Below are 6,106 nucleotides of genomic sequence, written 5' to 3' on the forward strand. Positions count from 1 at the left end.
CTGGATCTCTGTGAAAACTCATGGGGGGAGAGTTGAGGAGGTGGGGTCCCAGATACTCTTAGCCAGGCCCTCCACCCCCTTGGCTGTCTACTGAAATAAACATGTCAGCAGGGAAGGAAATGAGCATCATGCTTCTGAGGCACAGTGCCTGCTGAAGGATTCTAAAAGTCAGCTCTATCAGAGATTCACTGAGGTTCTATTAATCTTGCAGGAAAGCCACAGGGTCTGGCTTTTAATAGAGGAAAAGGTGAGCCACAGCTGTCTTGCAAAGCAGAAGGATGTCTCCTCCCACTCTGGCTCCCTCATTGACATTCTACATAAACTTGAGTCACAGTGCATTAGTTTGTCTTAATTTTGCAGTTGTGTTTTTCAGCTCCTACTAATTCCTGAAAGGAAAGAAGACACAGAGTTAATATGAGATCCTCTATTGAGAATTAAGTGGGTTTGCTGGGGCTTCTTAAGAAGACTTTGTCAACCATGGTAACTGATTTTTTGGGGCTTCTGGACTCTAAGAGTCTGTCTAAGCTTTCAGTTTTAACCTATTATATAGGTAGAAGGGACATAGTTTAGCGTGCAAAATTGAGGTGACATTCAAGAGCACCTCCTAAACTTTTGGCAATCAGTATTCAAGGAGTATTTAGGGCATTATTTCAGTTAACTCCTGCAAACACTATGTATGCGTGCCTGCATGCTAAGTTGCTTCACTTGTGTCCAATTCTTTGCACCTTAGGACTGTAGCCCACCAGGCTTCTCTGGCCATAGGATTCTCCAGGCAAGAATACTGGAATGGGTTGCCATACCATCTTCCCAACCCAAAGATCAAAACCCTGTCTCTTATGTCTCCTGCCTTGGGAAATGGATTCTTTACCACTCAAAGCCCACTTTGCCTCTGAGAAGCCCCAAACACTAGGAATAGCCAGAGTTATTATCATCAGTTGGCAAATGACAAAAGTGAAATTTGGGGAGGTTAGGTCACTGACTCAAGGCTATTCTGGCCACAGGCATGATCCAAGGTCTGGTGAAGTCTTGCCTGACTTCAGAGCCCCCACTCTATGGCACATCTATGTTCTTCATAGAGGAACATAATCACAAAGCAACAAGGAAGCAACAAAAACAAAACATTCATACCCTCGGATAGCTTGTACTTACAAATCAGGCTCACACTTCTTCACTTTTCTTAATATTGGTATAAGTGCTGCTGCTGGTATAAATATTGGGACTGACACTGTTAGTGATGTTCATTCAGTATGTCCAGGAAATTACACCTAGGGCCTTGGAATGTGGCATGTGTGTGCGCATTAGTGTATGCTAGTAACTCAGTTGTGTCTGACTCTGTGACCCCATGGACAGTAGCCTGTCAGGCTCCTCTGTCCGTGGAATTCTCCAGGCAAGAACATTGGAGTGGGTAGTCACTCCCTTCTTCAAGGGGATCTTCCCAACCCAGGGACAGAATCTGGGTCTCCTGCATTGCGGGTGAATTCTTTACTAGCTTAGCCACCAGGGAAGCCTGGAGCATGGCATCAGTTCAGTTCAGTCACTCAGTCGTGTCTGACACTTTGTGACCCCATGGAATGCAGCACACCAGGCTTCCCTGTCCATCACCAGCTCCTGGAATTTACTCAAACTCATGTCCATTGAGTTGGTGATGCCATCCAACCATCTCATCCTCCATCATCCCCATCTCCTCCCACCTTCAATCTTTCCCAGCATCAGGGTCTTTTCCAATTAGTCAGTTCCTTGCATGAGGTGGCCAAAGTATTGGAGCTTCAGCTTCAGCATAAGTCCTTCCAATGAATATTCAGGACTGATTTCCTTTAGGATTGATTGGTTTGATTTCCTTGAGTCCAAGAGATTCTCAAGAGTCTTATCCAGCACCACAGTTCAAAAGCATCAGTTCTTTGGCGCTCAGCTTTCTTTATGATCCAACTCTCACAACCATCCATGACTACTGGAAAAACCATAGCTTTAACTAGATAGAGCTTTGTTGGCAAAGTTATGTCTCTGCTTTTAGATATGCTTTCTAGGTTGGTCATAGCTTTTCTTCCAAGGAACAAGCATCTTTTAATTCCATGGCTTCAGTCACCATCTGCAATGATTTTGGAGCCCAGATAGATAAAGTCTGTCACTGTTTCCATTGTTTCCCCATCTATTTGCCATGAAGTGATGGGACCAGTTGCCATCTGTTGACCAGATGACTCAATATTTCTGAATGTCGAGTTTTATGCCAGATTTTTCACTCTCTTCTTTCATATTCATCAAGATGCTCTAGCTCCACTTTGCTTTCTGCTATAAGGGTGGTATCATCTGTTTATCTGAGGTTATTGATATTTCTCCTGGCAGTCTTGATTCCAGCTTGTGCTTCATCCAGTCCAACGTTTCTCATGATGTACTCTGCATATAAGTTAAATAAGCAGGGTGACAATATACAGCCTTGACGTACTCCTTTCCTAATTTAGAACCAGTCTGTTGTTCCATGTCCAATTCTAACTGTTGCTTCTTGACCTGCATACAGATTTCTCAAGAAGCAGGTAAGGTGGTCTGGTATTCCCATCTCTTGAAGAATCTTTCAGTTTATTGTGATCCACACAAAGGCTTTGGCATAGTCAATAAAACATATGTAGATGTTTTTCTAGAATTCTCTTGCTTTTTTGATGATCCAGTGGATGTTGACAATTTGATCCCTGGTTCCTCTGACTTTTCTAAATCCAGCTTAAATATCTGAAAGTTCTTGGTTCACCTACCACTGAAGCCTGGCTTGGAGAATTTGGGGCATTACTTTGCTAGCGTGTGAGATGAGTGCAATTGTGTAGTAGTTCAAACATTCTTTGGCATTGCCTTTCTTTGGGATTGCAATGAAAAGTGACCTTTTCAGTCCTGTGGCCACTGCTGAGTTTTCCAAATTTGCAGGCATATGGAGTGATGGCATGCCTGAGTTCAAATCCTGGCTTCTTTTTCTACTATCTGTGCGACCTTGGTGAAGTTAGTAAAACTCTGTGAACCTGTTTATTTGTCTGTAAAATGGAGCTAAACTTGCCATTAATGTGTGGTTCCTAGGAAAAGCTGGTGTTTGACTTGTGGAAGTTGCTTCCTTCTTTGGAATAAGGGACAGTTAAGCATTTAGTGCTCCTCTGAGGATTTGCCTGGATTCCTTCATCAAATGGAAGTTTCCAAGCTATGTTCATAAGTAGTCTTATATCTTTAATGGAAATAGTTACATTCAAGTTTAGCTGTTAAGGTTTTTCTTTTTGTGAAGCATCCCTAAAATTACTTTTCACTGAAATGTGTTCCCCAGACTATTTTCCCCTAAAGATGGCTGGGCATTGATCAGGGATACCCGCATAGCCAAGGTGCCAGTGGCCCATGGTGAAAGGGAAGGGCCACTGAATCAGAAGCAGATAATCTTGTTAGAGCCCACTTGAGATGGCCTGATTCCCCAATGTTACTAAATGCTACTGAATTAAACAAGCAACCATGTCCCATTTTAAATACATGTTTCCTGCAGTTAAAATTCTAAGGAGCATTTGAAAAAAAAAGTAGTCATATGCAGACTAAAAAAAACCCACAAAATCCAGCTACATGGTACATCTTAAAGTAAGTGTTTCAGGGACAGAAAAACTCAAATAACATCTAATACACAGATCCAACTAGGAGGAAACAGAGTGTCCCTTAGGTCTGTGAGCTCATTGAATGGACATTGATGGATTTGTTTTCCTTTCAGATTAAATTGAACTTCTGATGTGAAAGTAGTTTACTGGCTTCTGATCTTGAAAGCAACATTTTTTTTTCCCCAATACTAAATTTCTCTTGTTTAGGTGTTTTAGCTTTTTAGCAGCTTGAAAAGTGGCACACTGGAGTATTGGAAGATTCAGAAGAAATTATTTGCTTAAAAAATGTTGATAGAAACAGAATTTGGCTAACTTTACCTTCCCTCTGGTAAAGTGGTGTCTGGCAAATGGACTGTTCTAGGGGCTTGAATATTTTCTCTTAGGCTCAAATGCCCAAAGATATGCAAAATAACATTTCAGCAATTTTTCATAGCTTGACAAGATAAATATAGGAACTGAATGTGAACATTTGTGTAAATGAGGGGTGGCCTTTAACGATGAAGATAACGCATAGGAGTGTTAAGTAGATGTCAGTGTTGGCTGTTAATTAGATAATGTCTGAACTGAGAACTCATTTTACCTTAGCATCTGTGGATGTAATCTCATCTTCAGGGTTAGCTGGTTTAGGAAAAGATATCTTATGCTAATTTATAGCTCAATAATTTTTAATTTCAGACATTGGCAGATAAAATATCTAGATATGGCAGAGACACCCACATGAATGTAGAATAAATGCTATTGTTTATGTCTGACTGCTAGCTTTCCCTGTCATCTTTGATTATATGTTACACTTGTCAAAAACTAAGTAATCAACATTGGTTCCTCACTGCTCCATAAATTTTAGACTTTATTTGGATTTCATCAGTTTTTCCATCAATGTCCTCTTGCTATGCCAGGATGAAGATCAGGTGCCATGATGTGTTTAAGTGTATATCTCCTGAGTTTCTTCTGTTTGTAGCAGTTTCTGAGTTATTACTTGCTTTTTATGACTTTGGCAATATTACTATGTGCTAGCCAAGTATCCTGTGGAATTTCTCCCAGCTTGGGTATGTCTGATGTTTTTTCTCATGAATCGACTGAGGTGAAGGTCTTTCTGAACACAGTATATGATGGGGTCACAGCAGCCACATGATATATCTGATGATGCTACTATTTCACCCCCCCCTTTTTTTTATTAAAAAATACACTAAAACATGAAATACTAAAGAGTATATCAAATGACTTATTTTTGCATTCTAGGTAGGAGTGCTTTGGAGTGAAAGGAGGGAGTTTCATTAACAAATACTCTGGATATACCTTAGCCCTTCTGCATATCTGAATTTGGAGTAAGTCAAATGAGGGAACATCTGGGTTATGCCTTTTTTTTTAAAAAAAAAAGTAGTTTTCTTTTTTGTGGTTATTGTTGTTGTTTTGTTTTTATTTCATAATCATAAATTTAACTTTGCAATCCAGCTAAACTTGGAGGGGGATAAGGAAAATATGGAACCTGAAGAACTGTAGCAAAAGCACAAAGATTATAGGATATTTCAAGCAGATAAGGGTAAGGGGTGCTCTTCTGGACTACAGAAGGAATGGTCTGGTGGCTAGGTAAAACACAGGTCAAATTTATTAGATTTTTCCACAGTCAGCAATGGTGATCTTGCTGGTCTTGCCATTCCTGGATCCAAAGCACTCCATGGCTTCTACAATATTCATGCCCTCTTTCACCTTGCCAAAGACCACATACTTGCCATCCAACCACTCAGTCTTGGCAGTGCAGATGAAAAACTGGGAACCGTTTGTGTTGGGGCCAGCATTTACCATGCACAAGGTGCCAGGACCTGTATGCTTTCAGGATGAAATTCTCATCATAAAATTTCTTGCCATAGATGGACTTGCCACCAGTACCATTATGGCATGTGAAGTCACCACCCTGGCACATAAATCCCGGAATTTTTCTGTGAAAGCAGGAACATTTATAACCAAATCCTTTCTCCCCAGTGCTCTGAGCATGAAAGTTTTCTGCTGTCTTTGGAACTTTGTCTGCAAACAGCTCGAAAGAGACATGGCCCAAGGGCTCGCTGTCGACACCGATGTCAAAGAAGAAGATGAGGTTGACCATGGCTGGACAGCTCAAGAGACTCTGGGGTGGCAGCATCTGCAAGGCCTAAAATAGTTTTCTTTAGGAACTGTCAACGTGTTGTTGTTGAACTGTGGACTTGTAACTCTGCATGGACTATGGCCAGTCAATAATATGTACTTAAAAGCTGCATTATTTTAAAATGAGTGTTTTATCCAGGTACTCATTATTTTATTGTTATTTGCTTTTTAAACTTTGTTTTAGTCACTTAAAGAAAATCTTCTTAATGCACAGTTTTCCTGAAATCCATTCCAAGTTGTTTCAATTCAGTTCAGTTCAGTCGCACAGTCATGTCTGACTCTTTGCAACCCCATGAATCGCAGCATGCCAGGCCTCCCTGTCCATCACCAACTCCCGGAGTTCACTCAGAATCACGTCCATC

At 40.9% G+C, this 6,106-nt stretch overlaps 1 pseudogene; it reads right to left on the reverse strand.

The window, feature by feature from the left end:
* Positions 1-5,213: 5,213 nt before the first annotated feature.
* Positions 5,214-5,730, reverse strand: LOC128070947 (peptidyl-prolyl cis-trans isomerase A-like; annotated as a pseudogene).
* Positions 5,731-6,106: the final 376 nt, after the last annotated feature.

The sequence above is a fragment of the Budorcas taxicolor genome, chromosome 2 (assembly GCF_023091745.1).
Source record: "Budorcas taxicolor isolate Tak-1 chromosome 2, Takin1.1, whole genome shotgun sequence".
Lineage (NCBI taxonomy): Eukaryota > Metazoa > Chordata > Mammalia > Artiodactyla > Bovidae > Budorcas > Budorcas taxicolor.